Source organism: Salvelinus alpinus, chromosome 37 (assembly GCF_045679555.1).
Source record: "Salvelinus alpinus chromosome 37, SLU_Salpinus.1, whole genome shotgun sequence".
In the NCBI taxonomy this organism is placed as follows: Eukaryota; Metazoa; Chordata; class Actinopteri; order Salmoniformes; family Salmonidae; genus Salvelinus; species Salvelinus alpinus.
Window position 1 is genome coordinate 4,906,207 of NC_092122.1, and position 23,794 is coordinate 4,930,000.

Genomic DNA, 23,794 nt, shown 5'->3' on the forward strand with positions numbered 1-23,794 from the left:
CCCTTTGCCTTGATGACAGCTTTGCACACTCTTGGCATTATCTCAAACAGCTTCATGGGGTTGTCACCTGGAATGCATTTCAATTAACAGATGTGCATTGTTAAAAGTTAATTTGTGGAATTTATTTCCTTAATGTGTTGGAGCCAATCGGTTGTGTTGTGACAAGGGAGGGGTGTTTACAGAAAATAGAATATTTGGTAAAAGAGCAAGTCCATATTATAGCAAGAACCGCTCAAATAAGCAAAGAGAAATGACAGTCCATCATTACAATACTTTAAGACATCAAGGTCAGTCAATCTGGAAAATTTCTTCAAGTGCAGTTGCAAAAATCATCAAGCGCTATGATGAAACTGTCTCTCATGAGGACTGCCACAGGAAAGGAAGACCCTCTGCTGCAGAGGATAAGTTCATTAGATTTACCAGCCTCAGAAATTGCAACCCAAATAAATGCTTCACAGAGATCAAGTAACACATCTCAACATCAACTGTTCAGAGGAGACTGCAGGAATCAGGCATTCATGGTCGAATTGCTGCAACAACAAAAAAACACTACTAAAGGACACCGGTAATAAGAAGAGACTTGCTTGGGCCAAGAAACATGAGCAATGGACATTAGACCGGTGGAAATCTGTCCTTTTGGTCTGATTTATCCAAATTTGAGATTTTTGGTTCCAACCGCCATGCCTTTTTGAGAGAGAGAGTAGGTGAACGGACGATCTCCGCATGTGTGGTTTCCACCGTGAAGTATGGAGGAGGTGGTGTGATGGTGTGTGGGTGCTTTGCTGGTGACACTGTCAGTGATTTATTTAGAGTTCAAGGCACACTTAACCAGCATCGCTACCAGGGCATTCTGCAGCGATACTCCATACTATCTGGTTTGTGTTTAGTCCCACTATCATTTGTTTTTCAAGAAGAAGAGTGATGGAGTGCTGCATCAGATGACCTGGCCTCCAAAATTATCTGACCTCAACCCATTTGAGATGGTTTGGGATGAGTTGGACCACAGACTGAAGGAAAAGCAGCCAACAAGTGCTCAGCATATGTGGGAATAATGTTGGAAAAGCATTCCAGGTGAAGCTGGTAAGAGAATATCAAGAGTGTGCAAAGCTGGCCTCCCGGGTGGCGCAGTGGTCTAGGGCACTGCATCGCAGCGCTAGCTGTGCCACCAGAGACTCTGGGTTCGCGCCCAGTCTCTGTCGCAGCCGGCCGCGACCGGGAGGTCCGTGAGGCGCCGCACAATTGGCCTAGCGTCGTCCGGGTTAGTGAGGGTTTGGCCGGTAGGGATATCCTTGTCTCATCGCGCACCAGCGACTCTTGTGGCGGGCCGGGCGCAGTGCATGCTAACCAAGGTCGCCAGGTGCACGGTGTTTCCATCCGACACATTGGTGCGGCTGTCTTCCGGGTTGGATGCGGGCTGTGTTAAGAAGCAGTGTGGCTTGGTTGGGTTGTGTTTCGGAGGACGCATGGCTTTCGACCTTCGTCTTTCCCGAGCCCGTACGGGAGTTGTAGCTATGAGACAAGATAGTAACTACTAACAATTGGATACCACGAAATTGGGGAGAAAAAGGGAGGTAAAATAAAATAAAAAAAAGAGTGTGCAAAGCTGTCATCAAGGCAAAATGTGGCTACTTTGAAGAATCTAAAAGTTAAAATATGTTTTGATTTGTTTAACAATTTTTTGGTCACTACGTGATTCCATGTGTTATTTCATAGTTTTGATGTCTTCACTATTATTCTACAATGTAGAAAATAGTAAAAATATAGAAACACCTACAGTACTCATTCAAGGGTTTGTCTAAACTTTTGACTGGTACTGTATGTCTCGTTCTTCAATATATATACAGCCATATGTGGATGGGTAGCACAGAGCAAATATGGATATTCTGAAAAAAGCAAGCAGGTTGAGTATGAGCAGGCAGCAGGGAGTGAGGTGGCGAGGGCAGAACAGCCAGAGAGTCACTGCAGCAGAGTTAGCCACAGGTTTGTGCAGGGTTAGTGGTAGCTAAGTAGCTAGCTGGTCTCCCTCAGCATAAGGGTTGTTGGTAGCTAGCTAGTCTCCCTCAGCATAAGGTTTGGCTAATGCTTACAAGCTAGCGTAGCGCTCAGCATCCATAAGCTATTGGGTCAGTCAGAGGTATTTAACAGTATATTTAGTGAAAGGGGATTCTAAGGATGTTCTTATAAGTCATGCTGTTTTCCATTTTACAGCCAGAAAGAGGGGCTAGCTTTGTGGTTAGATTGTAGGTGAACAATACATTGAAAATAAGTAGGCCATTAAGTTATAGTTCTCAAATATAATCTAAAAGTCTCACGTTAGCTGGTATAACTGCCGAAAATGTATGAAATGAATCATAGAATTTGCAGGTGAGGCGAAATGGCTTTTAAAACAGCTGTTTACTTTGACACTTTGCACAACAATGACAGGACCAGAGAGGAGGGTAAACGAAGTCTGCAACCGAAGAAGGACGATGAGAGACAGCAACAGATAACACAACAAGGGATGGAGAGAAGCAGAGGAGTGGTATAAAGGGTTTTGGCAATACACTGTAGATATGTGTTCCAGAAGTAAGGAGTGTTTAAGAGTAGAGACCTCCACAGTAGCTACTGTAAATACATACTGGCAGTGTCTGCTGTGGAAGGTGTAAGTTACCTGAATGTATTGTATTATAATTTAATTTTCACTAAATATTTATGGAAATATGATAACTGAAGATATTAATTGATATTTGTCTGAATATTATACCTGTATAACCCCCAATTGTAAAACTGACAAACTAAATAAATTGTTCACAAAAAAAACGTATTAGATCTAATCTCTGTTCATCTAAAAGTGCACCAAATTCATGCATTTAGCTGTTGAAATACTGTTTTTCTGCAGTGGGAGAATGCCCCCCACTGGCTTTAGACTAAATCCACAATGTCTTCTAATCCTAGAAACGCCCCTGTGCACGAATAAAACTCACTCCTACCTATACATTCATAATAGCACACAGACAGTCATGAATAAACTCAGTGAAAGAAGCCCGCCATACACACACAGAAGCGCAAACAGGAAAACACACACATGAACATACAGAAATCGGATAAATAATTAAACCTCTTGTGGCGGCCCTCTCTCAGAACCACTGTGATATATTAATTGGGTGAAATTAGCATGAATTAAAGCAACAAAAAGTGTAACGTAATTTATTACTGCTCAAGCATAGTTTAGCAGTGGAAGGCTTCCTATTTCCCTCCAGATGACTTTAACAGCTATAATGCGTTCCTTAATTTACTCTGTGGAAAATAAAAAAAATTATTGAGTTCATTAAGCGCCAATATGTTACAATGCTGCTCCCCTGAGCATCCGGCTACAAAAAACATTATGCAAATATCCGCCGGTGCGTTCTCAATATGTAAATAGCTACTAACACTGGTGTCAGGTCTCGGTGGAATGATTTGTAAGTGGAAAACCCTTTGTTTCTATGCCCATGCTTTGTTTATGTGACTCTGGTCTGGATGGAAGAAAACAAGGGTTGTTATGTGGACTCGAGCACATAGCCGTATTGCATGTATGACTGTCTAGTAGTCTACCCCACTGTACCTGATCCAATACTGATTATAGTTTAATTTCATACAAACTATATTTGACAATAGCATCCTGTGGTCCGGCCCTGTCTCTGTGTTTACCGCTGTATTATGTTTGTGGTGTAACCTTAGACGTTTTCCAGTTCACATGCACTCTTGTCTAATTCAAATACTCCGAGAGGGTGAATGGGCTGCTTTCTTCATCCTAGCTGGGAGGAGAAGGATATGTGGGAGAGCAGTCCACCGCTTCGCTTTGCTTCCCCGGCCACAACCTGAAACTGAAAAAGTCCTCTTTAAAAAGGGAAGTTCATGTAGTTAAGCAGTGATACAAGGCACAAAATAATCCCTCTGAGCTTTCAGTTGATCATCTGTTTACACTCAAATATGCACTTTTCCGTCCCGAAGCGCTAATGTTTAAAACCCTCGTGGAACTTCTCATGCTCAAAGTCCAATTGAATTTCTCCAAAAGAATCCATACACTACCTCTATGCCATTGTTGACTCCAAACTAACTTTTTTGTTTTTCCCATGCGTGTACATGGGGAATTGTTTCCTGTTTTGGAAAAGCAGTACAGAGGTGTCAATGATATCACGTAACACTTGAACAACAGCTGGAACAATAAGGTCCTCAATACAGTATGATACAGCCCAGATACAAAGATCTTGCTTGCCAACAGTACTGCCCACTACTGCACATGTTGTCTTTTCTTTAGTGGAGAATAGATCGATAGATACATGCTACAACAGCAGGTCCTGTGCCCTGTCACTGACTGATATCTCTGTGATGATGAGTCTATCATCAATGTAATCTTTCCTGTGGGGAAGACTTAAGCCCAGGCTGCAAATTACTGGAATGGACAGCTATTGTTTTCCTGTCATGGTGTCACAAGGCTAGTTGGATGTCACATGTTTGCCCTCGCTACAAATCAGGTTGTATGACATTGCCTCACCCGGCGAGAATCAAGTCGAATGTCTACTGTTTGCTGAAGATCTAGTGATTCAGTCCCCAACCAAGGAGGACCTACATCAGCACCAAGAATCTGTGCAGAAGATCTATGAGACCTGAGCCCTGACAGTAAATCTCAGTAAGACAAAACTTCCAAAAAAGGTTCAGTTGCCAGGACCACAAATCTAAATTCCATCGAGACACCGTTGCCCTAGAGCACACAAAAAACAATACATGTAGTGCCTGAAAACTTATGTTCAGTGCATTCATAAAGTATTCAGACCTCTTTTTCCACATTTTGTTACGTTACAGCCTTATTCTAAAATGGATTAAATAATTGTTTTTCCTCATCAATATACACACAATAAAACCAGGTTTTAGAAATGTTAGCAAATTGATATATATATATATATATATATATTTATACGAATATTTACACATGTTAATTTTGCTGAAAATAAACACAGTTGACAGTTAGAGGAAGTTTCTTTTTTTGCTGAGTTTAGATATATACAGTGGGGAGAACAAGTATTTGATACACTGCCGATTTTGCAGGTTTTCCTACTTACAAAGCATGTAGAGGTCTGTAATTTTTTATCATAGGTACACTTCAACTGTGAGAGGCGGAATCTAAAATTCCAGAAAATCACATTGTATGATTTTTAAGTAATTAATTTGCATGACATAAGTATTTGATCACCTACCAACCAGTAAGAATTCCGGCTCTCACAGACCTGTTCTCCACTCATTACCTGTATTAACTGCACCTGTTTGAACTCGTTACCTGTATAAAAGACACCTGTCCACACACTCAATCAAACAGACTCCAACCTCTCCACAATGGCCAAGACCAGAGAGCAGTGTAAGGACATCAGGGATAAATTGTAGACCTGCACAAGGCTGGGATGGGCTACAGGACAATAGGCAAGCAGCTTGGTGAGAAGGCAACAACTGTTGGCGCAATTATTCGAAAATGGAAGAAGTTCAAGATGACGGTCAATCACCCTCGGTCTGGGACTCCATGCAAGATCTCACCTCGTGGGGCATCAATGATCATGAGGAAGGTGAGGGATCAGCCCAGAACTACACAGCAGGACCTGGTCAATGACCCGAAGAGAGCTGGGACCACAGTCTCAAAGAAAACCATTAGTAACACACTACGCCGTCATGGATTAAAATCCTGCAGCGCACGCAAGGTCCCCCTGCTCAAGCCAGCGCATGTCCAGGCCCGTCTGAAGTTTGCCAATGACCATCTGGATGATCCAGAGGAGGAATGGGAGAAGGTCATGTGGTCTGATGAGACAAAAATAGAGCTTTTTGGTCTAAACTCCACTCGCCGTGTTTGGAGGAAGAAGAAGGATGAGTACAACCCCAAGAACACCATCCCAACCGTGAAGCATGGAGGTGGAAACATCATTCTTTGGGGATGCTTTTCTGCAAAGGGGACAGGACGACTGCACCGTATTGAGGGGAGGATGGATGGGGCCATGTATCGTGAGATCTTGGCCAACAACCTCCTTCCCTCAGTAAGAGCATTGAAGATGGCTCGTGGCTGGGTCTTCCAGCATGACAACGACCCGAAACACACAGCCAGGGCAACTAAGGAGTGGCTCCGTAAGAAGCATCTCAAGGTCCTGGAGTGGCCTAGCCAGTCTCCAGACCTGAACCCAATAGAAAATCTTTGGAGGGAGCTGAAAGTCCGTATTGCCCAGCGACAGCCCCGAAACCTGAAGGATCTGTAGAAGGTCTGTATGGAGGTGTGGGCCAAAATCCCTGCTGCAGTGTGTGCAAACCTGGTCAAGAACTACAGGAAACGTATGATCTCTGTAATTGCAAACAAAGGTTTCTGTACCAAATATTAAGTTCTGCTTTTCTGATGTATCAAATACTTATGTCATGCAATAAAATGCTAATTAATTACTTAAAAATCATACAATGTGATTTTCTGGATTTTTGTTTTAGATTCCGTCTCTCACAGTTGAAGTGTACCTATGATAAAAATTACAGACCTCCTACATGCTTTGTAAGTAGGAAAACCTGCAAAATCGGCAGTGTATCAAATACTTGTTCTCCCCACTGTATAAGATACCTGATTTACATACGTTTTCAGACCCTTTGCTATGAGACTTGAAATTGAGCTCAGGTGCATCCTGTTTCCATTGATCATTTATTTTAATATTGAAGCTTTATGTAACTAGGCAAGTCTGTTAAGAACAAATTCTTATTTACAATGACGGCCTAGGAATAGTGTGTTAACTGCCTTGTTCAGGGGCAGAACGGCATATTTTTACTATGTCAGCTCTGGGATTTGATCTAACATCCTTTCGCTTACTGGCCCAATGCTCTAACAACTAGGCTACCTGCCGCCCCATCATCCTTGAGATGTTTCTACAACTTGATTGGATTCCACCTGTGGTAAATTAAATTGATTGGAAATGATTTGTAAAGGCACACACCTGTTTATATAAAAGGAATTGTCCGTATGAGCCCCGAGACAGGATCGTGTCAATGCACAGATCTGGGGAAAGATACCAACAAATGTCTGCAGCATTGAAGGTCCCCAAGAACATATTGGCCTCCATCAATAATAAATTGAAGAAATGTGGAACCACCAAGACTCTTCATAGAGCTGGCCGCCCTGGCAAACTGAGCAATCGGGGGGGAAAGGGTTTTGATCAGGGAGGTGACCAAGAAACCGATGGTCACTCTGACAGAGCTCCAGAGTTCCTCTGTGGAGATGGGGGAACCTTCCAGAAGGACAACCATCTCTGCAGCACTCCACCAATCAGACCGTTATGGTAGAATGGCCAAACAGAAGCCACTCCTCAGTAAAAGGTACATGACAGCCTGCTTGGAGTTTGCGAAAAGGAACCTAAAGACTCTCAGACCATGAGAAACAAGATTCTCTGGTCTGATGAAACCAAGATTGAACTCTTTGGCCTGAATGCCATGCGTCACATCTGGAGGAAACCTGGTACCATCCCTATGGTGAAGCATGGTGGTGGCAACATAATGTTGTGGGGATGTTTTTCAGCGGCAGGGACTGAGAGACTAGTCAGGATCGAGGGAAAGCTGAACGGAGCAAAGTAAGAGAGATCCTTGATGAAAACCTGCTCTCTGAATGTCCTTGAGTAGCCCAGCCAGAGCCTGGACTTGATCAAACATCACTGCAGAGACCTGTAAATAGCTGTGCAGCGATGCTCCCCATCCAACCTGACAGATCTTGAGAGGATCTGCAGAGAAGAATGGGAGGACCTCCCCAAATACAGGTGTGCCAAGCTTATAGTGTCATGCTCAATAAGACTCAAGGCTGTAATCGCTGCCAAAGTTGTATCAACAAAGTCCTGAGTAAAAGGGTCTGAGTACTTTCAGTTTTTGTTATTTTATTAATTTGATAATATTTCTACAAACCTGTTTTTGCTTTGTTATGGGATATTGTTTGTAGATTGATGAGGGGGGGAATTATTTAATCAATTTTAGAATAAGTCTATAACAGTAACAAAATGTGGAACGAGTGAAGGGGTCTGAATAATTTTCGAATGCATTGTCCCTCGGACTAAACATCAGCGCCACAGGTAACTTCCTCTGAACGATCTGAGAGACAAGGCAAGAAGGTGAAAGGGAACATAACATTTGACATACCAATTAGGATCTGGCAAAAAAAATACATTGAATCAGTTATAGAACCCATTGCCCTTTGTGCTTGTGAGGTCTGGGGTCCGCTCACCAACCAAGAATTCGGAAAATGGGACAAATGCCAAATTGAGAGACTGCAAAAATATGCGTAGTGTACATCGTAAAACATCAAATAATGCATTTTTTTTAAAACATGTTTTTTTGTTTTTTTTACACCATATAATGCATGCAGAGCAGAATTAGGTCAATACCCGCGAATTATCAAAATCCAGAAAAAAGCCGATTAAATTTTACAACCACCTAAAAGGAAGCAATTCCTAAACCTACCATAACAAAGCCATTACCTACAGAGAGATGAACCTGGGGAAGAGTCCCCTAACCATGCTGGTCCTGGCTCTCTGTTCACAAACATACAGAGCCCCAGGACAGCAACATAATTAGACCCAACCAAATCATGAGAAAACGAAAAGATAATTACTTGACACATTGGAAAGAATTGACCAAAAACAGCAAACTGTAACGCTATTTGGCCCTAAACAGAGAGTACACAGTGGCAGGAATACCTGATCACTGTGACTGACCCAAAATTAAGGAAAGCTTTGACTCTGTACAGACTCAGTGAGCATAGCCTTGCTATTGAGAGAGGCCGCCGTAGGCAGACCTGGCTCTCGAGAAGACAGGCTATGTGCACACTGCCCACAAAATGAGGTGGAAACTGAGCTGCACTTCCTAACCTCCTGCCAAATGTATGACCATATTGGAGAAACATTTCCCCTAGATTAAACAGACCCACAAGAAATTAGACAACAAATCCAATTTTGTGTAGCATTTACAGCAGCAAGATTTCTGACCTGTTGCCACAAAACGCAACCAGTGAAGAACAAACAACATTGTAAATACAACCCAGATTTCTGTTTATTTATTTTCCCTTTTGTACTTTAACTATTTGCACATCGTTACAACACTGTATATAGACATATTACATTTTAAATGTCTCCATTCCTTTGGAACTTTTGTGAGTGTAATGTTTGTTTATTTCACTTTTGTTGATCTATTTCACTTGCTTTGGCAATGTAAGCATGTGTTTCCCATACCAATAAAGCCCATTGAATTGAATTGTGTTGCTCAATAGAATGGGATGGGTACTGTAGCCTCTCTCTCTCTCTCTCTCTCTCTCTCTCGCGCGCTCTCTCTCTCTGTCTGGGACATGTCTGCTTGTGTCATTTTGAAGCGTGTTATTTCAGTCAGAGGAGACATGGGGGCTCTCATCTTGTGACACTTCATCTGTTCTCTCCTTATCTCTGTCTGAGAGGTTACGGCTAATGAACCCCCTGTCCTTCCTCAATAACCCTTCAATTCCCCCCTTCTCACTCTCTCTCAATTCAATTTCAATTGAAGGGCTTTATTAGCACGGGAAACATGTGTTAACATTGTCAAAGCAAGTGAAGTAGATAATAAACAAAAGTGAAATAAACAATAAACGTACGACTGCGTGGTCATACACGCCTCCAACTCAAGCATCAAGTTTGCAGATGACACAACGGTAGTGGGCTTGATCACCAACAACGACGAGACGGCCTACAGGGAGGAGGTGGGGACACTCGGAGTGTGGTGTCAGGAAAACAACCTCTCACTCAACGTCAACAAAACAAAGGAGATGATCTTGGACTTCAGGAAACAGCAGAGGGAGCACCCCCCTATCTACATCAAAGGGACAGCGGTGGAGGTGGTGGAAAGTTTTAAGTTCCTCGGCGTACCCCTCACGGACAAACTGAAATGGTCCACTCACACAGACAGTGTGGTGAAAAAAACTTTTACAGATGCACAATCGAGAGCATCCTGTCGGGCTGTATCACAGCCTGGTACGGTAACTGCACCGCCCTCAACCGCAAGGCTCGCCAGAGGGTGGTGCGGTCTGCACAACGCATCACCGGGGGCAAACTACCTGCCCTCCATGACACCTATAGCACCCGATGTCACAGGAAGGCCAAAAAGATAATCAAGGACATCAACCACCCGAGCCACTGCCTGTTCACACTGCTACCATCCAGAAGGCGAGGTCAGTACAGGTGCATCAAAGCTGGGACCGAGAGACTGAAAAACAGCTTCTATCTCAAGGCCATCAGACTGCTAAACAGCTATCACTAACTTAGAGAGGCTGCTGCCTACATTGAGACCCAATCACTGGCCACTTTAATAAATGGATCAATAGTCACTTTATACAATGCACTCTAAATAATGGCACTTTAATAATGTTTACATATTTTACATTACTATGTATATACTCTATTTTATACCATCTATTGCACTTTGCCTATGCCGCTCGGCCATCGCTCATCCATATATTTATATGTACATATTCTCATTCACCCCTTTAGATTTGTGTGTATTAGGTAGTTGTTGTGGAATTCTTAGATTACTTGTTAGATATTACTGCACTGTCGGAACTAGAAGCACAAGCATTTCGCTACACTCACATTAACATCTGCTAACCATGTGTATGTGACAAATTAAATTTGATTTAAGACATGGCTGTTTGTAGATACTTCACTGATTACCTTGCCTGAATAAAGCTACTGCAGCGTGCACACATATACACATACACACATAAATACACAGATAAACACACATATACACAGATACACACACACACACACATATACATATACACATATTACACAAACTCAGCAAAAAAAGGACCCTGTCTTTCAAAGATATTTAAAAATCTAAATAACTTCACAGATCTTCATTGTAAAGGGTTTAAACACTGTTTCCCATGCTTGTTCAATGAACCATAAACAATTAATGAACATGCACCTGTGAAACGGTCGTTAAGACACTAACAGCTTACAGACGGTAGGCAATTAAGGTCACAGTTATGAAAACCTAAGACACTAAAGAAGCCTTTCTACTGACTCTGAAAAACACCAAAAGAAGATGCCCAGGATCCCTGCTCATCTGCGTGAACGTGCCTTAGGCATGCTGCAAGAAGGCATGAGGACTGCAGATGTGGCCAGGGCATGGAATTGCAATGTCTGTACTGTGCGACGCCTAAGACAGTGCTATAGGGAGACCACATGTAACAACACATGCACAGGATCGGTACATCCGAACATCACACCTGCGGGACAGGTACAGGATGACAACAACTGCCCGAGTTACACCAGGAATGCACAATCCCTCTGGACTGAGGGCTTGTAGGCCTGTTGTAAGGCAGGTCTTCACCAGACATCACCGGCAAAAACAGCGTTGCCTATGGGCACAAACCCACCGTCGCTGGACCAGACAGGACTGGCAAAAAGTGCTCTTCACTGACGAGTCACGGTTTTGTCACACCAGGGGTGATGGTCGGATTCGCGTTTATCATCGAAGGAATGAGCATTACACCAAGGCCTGTACTCTGGAGCGGGATCGATTTGGAGGTGGTGGGTCCGTCATGGTCTGGGGCGGTGTGTCACAGCATCATCGGACTGAGCTTGTTGTCATTGCAGGCAATCTCAACGCTGTGCGTTACAGGGAAGACATCCTCCCCCGTGTGGTACCCTTCCTGCAGGTTCGTCCTGACATGACCTTCCAGCATGACAATACTGCTCGTTCTGTGCATGACTTCCTGCAAGACAGGAATGTCAGTGTTCTGCCATGGCCAGCGAAGAGCCCGGATCTCAATCCCATTGAGCACGGGACCTGTTGGATCGGAGGGTGAGGGCTAGGGCCATTCCCCCCAGAAATGTCCGGGAACTTGGTAGGTGCCTTGGTGGAGGAGTGGTGTTACATCTCACAGCAAGAACTGGCAAATCTTAAGTTTGCCGAAAATAAACACAGTTGACCGTGAGAGGAAGTTTTTACATGCACATGTACAGTTGAAGTTGGAACTTTAAATACACCTTAGCCAAATACATTTAAACTCAGTTTTTCACAATTCCTGACATTTGATCCTAGTACAAATTCCTTGTCTTAGGTCAGTTAGGATCACCACTTTATTTTAAGAATGTGAAATGTCAGAATAATAGTAGAGAGAATGATTTATTTCAGCTTTTATTTCTTTCATCACATTCCCAGTGGGTCAGAAGTTTACATGCACTCAACTAGTATTTGGTAGCATTGCCTTTAAATTGTTTAACTTGGGTCAAATATTTTGGGTAGCCTTCCACAAGTTTCCCACAATAAGTTGGGTGAATTTTGACCCATTCCTCCTGACAGAGCTGGTGTAACTAAGTCAGGTTTGTAGGCCTCCTTGCTCGCACATGCTTTTTCAGGTCTGCCCACACATTTTCTATGGGATTGAGATCAGGGCTTTGTTGTCCTTAAGCCATTTTTCCACCACTTTGGAAGTATGCTTGGGGTCATTGTCCATTTGGAAGACCCATTTGTGACCAAGCTTTAACTTCCTGACTGATGTCTTGAGATGTTGCTTCAATATATCCACACAATTTTCCTACCTCATGATGCCATCTATTTTGTGAAGTGCACCAGTCCCTCCTGCAGCAAAGCACCCTCACAACATGATGCTGCCACCCCCGTGCTTCATGGTTGGGATGGGGTTCTTCGGCTTGCAAGCCTCCCCCTTTTTCCTCCAAACATAAAGATGGTCATTATGGCCAAACAGTTCTATTTTTGTTTCATCAGACCAGAGGACATTTCTCCAAAAAGTCCGATCTTTGTCCCCATGTGCTTCTGACCCACTGGGAATGTGATGAAAGAAATACAAGCTGAAATAAATAATTCTCCCTACTGTTATTTTGACATTTCACATTCTTAAAATAAAGTGGTGATCCTAACTGACCTAAGACAGGTAATTTTTACTCGGATTAAATGTCAGGAATTGTGAAAAACTGAGTTTAAATGTATTTGGCTAAGGTGTATGTAAACTTCCGACTTCAACTGTACATCTATACATACACACACATATATACACATATACACATTGTGATAAAGACGGTGCCGGAGGGGGTAGCTGCCGTCTTATCGGCTCTTAACCAACCATGCTTGTTTTGTACAGTCGTGGCCAAAAGTTTTGAGAATGACACAAATATTAATTTCCACAGTTTTCTGCTTCAGTGTCTTTAGATATTTTTGTCAGATGTTACTATGGAATACTGAAGTATAATTACAAGCATTTCATAAGTGTCAAAGGATTTTATTGACAATTACAAGAAGTTGATGCAAAGAGTCAATATTTGCAGTGTTGACCCTTCTTTTTCAAGACCTCTGTAATCCGCCCTGGCATGCTGTCAATTAACATCTGGGCTACATCCTGACTGATGGCAGCCCATTATTGCATCATCAATGCTTGGAGTGAATGGTCTCAGGATGCTTTCATGTCGGCATGACACAGGACTGATGGTAGCGCGCTCACCTTGTCTTCTCTGGACAAGCTTTTTTCCAGATGCCCCAAACAATCGGAAAGGGGATTCATCAGAGAAAATGACTTTACCCCAGTCCTCAGCAGTCCAATCCCTGTACCTTATGCAGAATATCAGTCTGTCCCTGATGTTTTTCCTGGAGAGAAGTGGCTTCTTTGCTGCCCTTCTTGACACCAGGCCATCCTCCAAAAGTCTTCGCCTCACTGTGCGTGCAGATACACTCACACCTGCCTGCTGCCATTCCTGGTGCTTGTTGGACTTTCTTGGGCACCCTGAAGCATTCTTCACAACATTTGAACCGCTCTCCTTGAATGATGATATTGATGATCCGATAAATGGTTGATTTAGGTGCAATCTTACTTACAGCAATATCCTTGCCTGTGAAGCCCTTTTTGTGCAAAGCAATGATGCAACGTGTTTCCTTGCAGGTAACCATGGTTGACAGAGGAAGAACAATGATTCCAAGCACCACCCTCCTTTTGAAGCTTCCAGTCTGTTATTCGAATTCAATCAGCATGACAGAGTGATCTCCAGCCTTGTCCTCGTCAACACTCACACTTGTGTTAACGAGAGAATCACTGAGATGATGTCAGCTTGTTCTTTTGTGGCAGGGCTGAAATGCAGTAAAAATGTTTTGGGGGGGATTCAATTCATTTGCATGGCAAAGAGGGACTTTGCAATTAATTGCAATTCATCTGATCACTCTTCATAACATTCTGGAGTATATGCAAACTGCCATCATACAAACTGAGGCAGCAGACTTCGAAAATTTATATTTGTGTCATTCTCAAAACTTTTGGCCACGACTGTACATAATGTTGCTGCTACCGTCTCTTATGACCGAAAAGGGCTTCTGGACATCAGAACTGCAATTACCCACCTCAGATTAGACAAAGAGTTTTTCTTCAATGAGTAGGACTGGAGGGATATACTACAGACACCCGACCAGGCCCAGATCCCCGCCATGTTTTAAAATGTATTAATTTATTTAACTAGGCAAGTCAGTTAAGAACACATTCTTATTTTCAATGATGGCCTAGGAACAGTGGGTTAACTGCCTTGTTCAGGGGCAGAACGACAGATTTTTACCTTGTCAGCTCGGGATTCGATCTAACATCCTTTCGTTTACTGGCCCAATGCTCTAACAACTAGGCTACCTGCTGCTGGAGAAGGAAACAGATTTAGTGGAAAAAGTTCAGGGTGCCTTGTGAGGATCAGGCGACGAGTGGCTAATCTGCCTTTGCCTTCCATCCTGCTAGCTAACGTTCAATCGCTGGATAATAAATGGGACAAACGGAAAGCACGTATATCCTACCAACGGGACATTAAAAACTGTAATATCTTATGTTTCACTGAGTCGTGGCTGAACGATGACATTAAGAACATAGAGCTGGCAGGTTATACACTCTATCGGCAGGATAGAACATCAGCCTCTGGTAAGACAAGGGGTGGTGGTCTATGTATATTTGTAAACAACAGCTGGTGCACGATATCTAAGGAAGTCTTGAGGTTTTGCTCGCCTGAGGTAGAGTATCTCATGATAAGCTGTAGACCACACTATCTACCTCGAGAGTTTTCATCTGTATTTTTCGTAGCTGTCTACATACCACCACAGACCGATGCTGGCACTAAAACCTCACTCATACTGCCATAACAAACAAGAAAATGTTCATCCAGAGGCGGTGCTCCTAGTGGCCGGGGACTTTAATGCAGGGAAACTTAAATCTGTTTTTACCTCATTTCTACCAGCATGTTAAATGTGCAACCAGAGGGAAAAAACTAAGACCACCTTTACTCCACACACAGAGACAGGGTACTAAGCTCTTCCTTGCCCTCCATTTGGAAAATCTGATCATAATTCTATCTTCCTGATTCCTGCTTACATGCAAAAATTAAAGCAATCAGCACCACTCACTCGGTCAATAAAAAAGTGGTCAGATGAAGCAGCTGCTAAGGTACAGGACTGTTTTGCTATCACATAATGGAACATGTTCCGGGAGTCTTCCAATGGCATTGAGGAGTACACCACATCAGTCACTGGCTTCATCAATATGTGCATCGATGACGTCGTCCCCACAGTGACTGTACGTACATACCCCAACCAGAAGCCATGGATTACAGGCAACATTCGCGTTGAGCTAAAGGGTAGAGCTGCCGTTTTTAAGGAGCGGGACTCTAACCCGGAAGCTGATAAGAAATCCCGCTATGCCCTCCGACGAACCATCAAACCTGCCAAGCGTCAATACAGGACTAAGATCGCATCGTACTACACCGGCTCCGACGCTTGTCGGATGTGACAGGGCTTGCAAACTATTACAGACCACAAAGGGAAGCACAGCCGAGAGCTGCCCAGTGACCCGAGCCTACTAGATGAGCTAAATAACTTATATGCTCACTTCGAGGCAAGCAACACTGAAACATGCATGAGAGCATCAGCTGTTCCGGACAACTGTGATCACGCTCTCTGCAGTCGATGTAAGACCTTTAAACAGGTCAACATTCACAAGACCGCAGGGCCATACGGTTTACCAGGACGTGTACTCCGAGCATGCGCTGAGCAACTAGCAAGTGTCTTCACTGACATTTTCAACCTCTCCCTGTTTGAGTCTGTAATACCAACATGTTTCAAGCAGACCACCATAGTCCCTGTGCCCAAGAACACTAAGGTAATTTGCCTAAATGATTACCGACCCGTAGCACTCACATCTGTAGCCATGAAGTGCTTTGTAAGGCTGGTCATGGCTCACATGAACACCATTATCTCAGAAACCCTAGACCCACTCCAATTTGCATACCGCACTCAAAGGTCCACAGATGATGCAATCTCTATTGCACTCCGCACTGCCCTTTCCCACCTGGACAAAAGGAACACCTATGTGAGAATGCTATTCATTGACTACAGCTCAGAAATCAACACCATAGTGCCCTCAAAGCTCATCACTAAGCTAAGGATCCTGGGACTAAACACCTCTCTCTGCAACTGGATCCTGGACTGGTGGTAAAGGTAGAACAAAACATCCGCCACGCTGATCCTCAACACGGGGGCCCCTTAGGGGTGTGTGCTCAGTCCCCTCCTGTACTTCCTGTTCACTCATGACTGCATGGCCAGGCACGACTCCAACACCATCATTAAGTTTGCTGATGACACAACAGTGGTAGGCCTGATCACCAACAACAATGAGACCGCCTATAGGGAGGAGGTCAGAGACCTGACGGTGTGGTACAAGGACAACAACCTCTCACTCAACGTGATCAAGACAAAGGAGATGATTGTGGACTACAGGAAAAGGAGGTCCGAGCACGCCCCCATTCTCATCGACGGGGCTGTAGTGGAGCAGGTTGAGAGCTTCAAGTTCCTTGGCGTCCACATCACCAACACACTAACATGGTCCAAGCACACAAAGACTGTCGTGAAGAGTTACGACAAAACCTATTCCCCCTCAGGAGACTAAAAAGATTTGGCAATGGTCCTCAGATACTCAAATGGCTTAACAGCTCCACCATCGAGAGCATCCTGGTTGGGTTGCATCACTGCCTGGTATGGCAACTGTTCTACCTCCGACCGTAAGGCACTACAGAGAGTAGTGCGTACGGCCCAGTGCATCACCTTGTCCAAGCTTCCTGCCATCCAGGACCTCCATACCAGGCGGAGTCAGACGAAAGACCTAAAAATTGTTGAAGACTCCAGCCACCCTAGTCATAGACTGTTCTCTCTGCTACTGCACGGCAAGTAGTACCGGAGTGCCAAGTCTAGGTCCAAGAGGCCAAGAGTCTAGGTCCAAACAGCTTCCACCCCCAAGCCATAAGACTCCTGAACAGCCAATCAAATGGCTACCCAGACTATTTGCATTGCCCCTCCCCCCTTCTACGCTGCTGCTGCTCTCTGTTATTATGTATGCATAGTCACTTTAATAACTCTACCTACATGTACATATTACCTCAATTACCTGGACACCGGTGCCCCTGCACATTGACTCTGTACTGGTACCCCCTGTATGAAGCCCCACTATTGTTATTTACTGCTGCTCTTTAATTATTTGTTATTCTTATCTCTTACTTTTTTTTGTATTTTCTTAACTCCATTGTTGATTAAGGGCTTTTAAGTAAGCATTTCACTGTAAGGTCTACAGTTGTTGTGTTCGGCACATGTGACAGATTTGATTTGACATACACACACTTGCGCACACACACACACACACACACACACACACACACACACACACACACACACACACACACACACACACACACACACACACACACACACACACACACACACACACACACACACACACACACACACACACACACACACACGCACACATGCACACATGCACACACCATACCACAACTATACTCCTGATTAGGCCTAGCTTCCTCTGCTTTACAATATTAGTAGATGCGAGAGAAAGCCAAAATTTACCTGGTTGACTTGCTTGGACTGTATCCAGGAAGCCTATAGGCGATAATGTTCATATGGTGCCGTATGTACCAGTACATGCCAGTACATGCATTTGATGTGTATGGCTATGATTTGATTTTGAACCCAGTAATTCAGTGATTTCAGTTGTCAGAATATTGGTAAGTGAGCAAATCCACAAGGTGTTACTCAAACCACAAATACATGTAAAAGGATACAATTAGCATATCTGACGCAGATATGCAAATCCATTAATCTGACAATAAATTGCTTTCAAAACAGTAATGTATTACAGTCCAGATAGTATTTATTTGTGCACTGTACATGAGTGTACATTTATGATGCGTCTGCATCTATTTTTTACACTTCTCTGAAATCTTCTCTTCCACAAGACACCATTGCTCATCCACCCTAACAGAGAAGCACGTCTGGGTTTGTTCTCCACACAGCCTGCTGTTTTGTTGTGAACGGAGACAACAGGAGAGGTTAAGGCGAGGTGACACACCTTAAGCTGTCCCGGTGTGTGTGTGTGTTTGCGTGTGTGCTTGTCTGCAATGCTCACGTGGATGTGTGTGGCTGATGGGAGATTTTCAAAGAGCCACTGACTCAGTCACATCTCTCTCTATTTGATCCTGTGACAGATTGCCAAGGTGTCACTCTTGCTTTGCCCACTCTCTCCTTTGTGGCCCTGCCAGGGTATCTATGAGCACTGTTTATAACCATGATTATAGTCTTGTCATGTTTGTGTGTGTCTGACGGGAGCTTTCCAAAGCAGACAGAGCCACTGACTCAGTCCCATCCTTCTCCTCTATTTGATCCTGTGACGGAGGTGTCGCTGCTGCTTCCCCCCCCCCCCTTCGCTGTTGCTCTGCTGTCTATGAGTACTTTCTATAACGATGAGCTAGTGTGTGTGCGTGAGCGAGAGAGCTGGCAAATGAGTGGCTTCCTACAGTAGGCGTGACGAGGTTAGATGTTAGATGCGCAGGGCCCTTTCTCTGTAACAGCGTCGTGGGGCCCTTTCTCTGTAACAGCGTATGCCATTAAAACCAGTGTGTGTGAGTGTACAAGACCTCTACCTACCAGCCGTTGCTGCATCCTGAAACACACACGGCGTGTGAAGCCCTAGGGCTAAACCCACACGGCCAGATGGGGGATCTGACAAAGTCACAAGTAACAGGCAAACGGGGGGGTGTGTAAGCTTTACATATGCTGCCTGTCCACCTTAATGTGCTGGACACAATGATTGTACCGTGCAGGGCTGTAGGCTGTTGTGTACTACTACTGGGGATGTCACCCAGGCCTAGTCAGGGTTGTACAAGTGGAGAGACTCGTACTGTACAAGTGGATGAGGCTTCATATAGAGCTACTGTAGTGTAATGACAAAATACCTGTTTTGTATGAGAGGAGGACCTGCTGCTTCTTTGAGCAGTGTGGCATGCAGCCAGTTGACAGTCAAGGCTTTTTTCTCTGCTGTATCCCAATAGGCGTCTTCTTGTCGTGGTGTGTACTGCCGCTGTGTTTGTGTTGTGTTGGTATTTCCTCCCTCCCTGTTTTGAATTAGAGGCGTTCACATTTAACCCCGCTGGGAAACATCAAGAGACTAAATGCAAGTCCCATGCTTGTTTGGGTAATTTACTCTCAAATGAGTGTCATTTCTCGTCTCCAGGTGGTCTTTTTGCCATGTTTAACATGCATACAGTCATGGAGGCTTTGATGGCTTGGCTACACCTGAGAGATTTGGTCAAATGTGTGTCTTGTATTTTCCCAGAAGTGCTTCCGCTCTGGGGTTGTTTACCCGTAAATGTTTTGTGATTCCCCGAAGCAACTCGAGTGTTTTTATGAGGAACATTTTTCGATTTATTTTCTTCTCAATGGATTGGCTGGCTCACCAGCCTTCGCACCACGGCTCAATCTCAAAAGACAAAGTTGAGTTTCCGTTAACCTTGAAATGACAACCTTGTAGGCCGTCATTGTAAATAAGAATGTGTTCTTAACTGACTTGCCTAGTTAAATATAGGTTACATTAAAAAATATATATATATCTTTTTTTAAATCCCCATGAAGCCCACATGCAAATGAATGCACAAAACACATCTAGACACCTCCATGACCGCCACCTAGTATAGACACACACACACACACACACACACACACACACTGGTGTCCCCTGGAATAATATGTAAATAGTGGTCCTTTCCCTCCTGTCCCTGGCCCTTGTGATCCAACCGTCTGTTTTCCATAATTGCACTAACACTAGCCTGCATGCTAATTACTGTGGGCCCCCTGTGGGCCCCCTGCTTGATTGTAGAATTTCATCTGCTTGAAGGGTTTGTATTTCATGCTTGCTTTAAATTCTAATGCTCTGTGGAATTGCGTGGAGTTTACAGTATGGCTATGAAATAAATCCGGCAGTGTTGTATTTCCACGGTTCATGATATGGAAGCTAGCAGGTATTTTTCTTCTTCTCCTGTCGGCATCACAAGCGAGATCTGTTTCATTGTTTTGTTTTACTATCAGAGTGTGGTTCATGATGTTGACAACGCCTGACAGAACTTCAAATCGATTGTAAGGCTTTTTGTTTTGTCTGTTGTCTACTCAGCGCTGTAGCCACCTGGGTTTTACCCCGTGATGAAATATCAAAGAGTCAAGTTGATGATGGCGTTGAAGGTCTGGTCTGGGTTAGGTTTTAGGGACTTTTTTGAGTTAGAAGGCGTCACTTGGTGTGTTGTCCGCCTGGCTTGATCTTTCTGGATGGCCTTTTTGATGTGAAGGTTACGGGACAGCATTGATACGGAATGAGGTGGGCTCCTTTGATTGCATGTTCCAATGCAATCAAAGGCCAAATAAAGTTATTTCACATTCTGAGAGGTCCAGTGGGTCCTAGACTCTACACACTGTCTCTTAAACTGACAGCCTCAGTATGGCAGGCTCAGTATGGCAGCCTCAGTATGGCAGCCTCAGTATGGCAGCCTCAGTATGGCAGCCTCAGTATGGCAGCCTCAGTATGGCAGCCTCAGTATGACAGCCTCAGTATGGCAGCCTCAATATGACAGCCTCAGTATGGCAGCCTCAGTATGGCAGCCTCAGTATGACAGTCTCAGTATGTCAGTATGATAGTCTCATTATGTCAGTATGACAGTCTCAGTATGGCAGCCTCAGTATGGCAGTCTCAGTATGTCAGTATGACAGTCTCAGTATGGCAGTATGACAGTCTCAGTATGTCAGTATGATAGTCTCAGTATGTCAGTATGATAGTCTCAGTATGTCAGTATGACAGTCTCAGTATGGCAGCCTCAATATGGCAGTCTCAGTATGTCAGTATGACAGTCTCAGTATGTCAGTATTACAGCCTCAGTATGTCAGTATGATAGTCTCAGTATGTCAGTATGATAGTCTCAGTATGTCAGTATGATAGTCTCAGTATGTCAGTATGATAGTCTCAGTATGTCAGTATGATAGTCTCAGTATGTCAGTATGATAGTCTCAGTATGTCAGTATGATAGTCTCAGTATGTCAGTATAATAGTCTCAGTATGTCAGTATGATAGTCTCCGTATGTCAGTATGACAGTCTCAGTATGTCAGTATGATAGTCTCAGTATGTCAGTATGATAGTCTCAGTATGTCAGTATGATAGTCTCAGTATGTCAGTATGATAGTCTCAGTATGTCAGTATGATAGTCTCAGTATGTCAGTATGATAGTCTCAGTATGTCAGTATGACAGTCTCAGTATGTCAGTATGATAGTCTCAGTATGTCAGTATGATAGCCTCAGTATGTCAGTATGATAGTCTCAGTATGTCAGTATGACAGTCTCAGTATGTCAGTATGACAGCCTCAGTATGTCAGTATGATAGTCTCAGTATGACAGTATGATAGTCTCAGTATGTCAGTATGATAGTCTCAGTATGTCAGTATGACAGCCTCAGTATGTCAGTATGATAGTCTCAGTATGTCAGTATGATAGTCGCAGTATGTCAGTATGATAGTCTCAGTATGACAGTATGATAGTCTCAGTATGTTAGTATGATAGTCTCAGTATGTCAGTATGATAGTCTCAGTATGCCAGTATGATAGTCTCAGTATGACAGTATGATAGTCTCAGTATGTCAGTATGATAGTCTCAGTATGTCAGTATGATAGTCTCAGTATGTCAGTATGATAGTCTCAGTATGACAGTCTCAGTATGTCAGTATGACAGCCTCAGTATGTCAGTATGATAGCCTCAGTATGTCAGTATGATAGTCTCAGTATGTCAGTATGATAGCCTCAGTATGTCAGTATGATAGTCTCAGTATGTCAGTATGATAGTCTCAGTATGTCAGTATGATAGTCTCAGTATGACAGCCTCAGTATGACAGTCTCAGTATGACAGTCTCAGTATGACAGTCTCAGTATGTCAGTATGACAGTCTCAGTATGTCAGTATGATAGACTCAGTATGTCAGTATGGCAGTCTCAGTATGACAGCCTCAGTATGGCAGCCTCAGTATGGCAGCCTCAGTATGGCAGTATGATAGTCTCAGTATGTCAGTATGATAGTCTCAGTATGTCAGTATGGCAGTATGATAGTCTCAGTATGTCAGTATGATAGTCTCAGTATGTCAGTATGATAGTCTCAGTATGTCAGTATGACAGTCTCAGTATGTCAGTATGATAGTCTCAGTATGTCAGTATGATAGTCTCAGTATGTTAGTATGATAGTCTCAGTATGTCAGTATGATAGTCTCAGTATGTCAGTATGATAGTCTCAGTATGTTTGTATGATAGTCTCAGTATGTCAGTATGATAGTCTCAGTATGTCAGTATGACAGTCTCAGTGTGTCAGTATGATAGTCTCAGTATGTCAGTATGATAGCTTCAGTATGTCAGTATGATAGTCTCACTATGTCAGTTTGACAGTCTCAGTATGTCAGTATGATAGTCTCAGTATGTCAGTATGATAGTCTCAGTATGACAGTATGATAGTCTCAGTATGTCAGTATGATAGTCTCAGTATGACAGTATGATAGTCTCAGTATGTCAGTATGACAATCTCAGTATGTCAGTATGATAGCCTCAGTATGACAGTCTCAGTATGTCAGTATGATAGTCTCAGTATGTCAGTATGACAGTCTCAGTATGTCAGTATGATAGTCTCAGTATGTCAGTATGACAGTCTCAGTATGTTAGTATGACAGCCTCAGTATGGCAGTATGATAGTCTCAGTATGTCAGTCTCAGTATGTCAGTATGATAGTCTCAGTATGTCAGTATGACAATCTCAGTATGACAGTATGATAGTCTCAGTATGTCAGTATGATAGTCTCAGTATGTCAGTATGATAGTCTCAGTATGTCAGTATGACAGTCTCAGTATGTCAGTATGACAGCCACAGTATGTCAGTATGACAGTCTCAGTATGTCAGTATGACAGCCTCAGTATGTCAGTATGACAGTCTCAGTATGACAGTATGATAGTCTCAGTATGTCAGTATGATAGTCTCAGTATGTCAGTATGACAGCCTCAGTATGTCAGTATGATAGTCTCAGTATGTCAGTATGATAGTCTCAGTATGTCAGTATGATAGTCTCAGTATGTCAGTATGATAGTCTCAGTATGTCAGTATGATAGTCTCAGTATGACAGTATGATAGTCTCAGTATGTCAGTATGATAGTCTCAGTATGTCAGTATGATAGTCTCGGTATGTCAGTATGATAGTCTCAGTATGTCAGTATGATAGTCTCAGTATGTCAGTATGACAGTCTCAGTATGTTAGTATGATAGTCTCAGTATGTCAGTATGATAGTCTCAGTATGTCAGTATGATAGTCTCAGTATGTTTGTATGATAGTCTCAGTATGTCAGTATGATAGTCTCAGTATGTC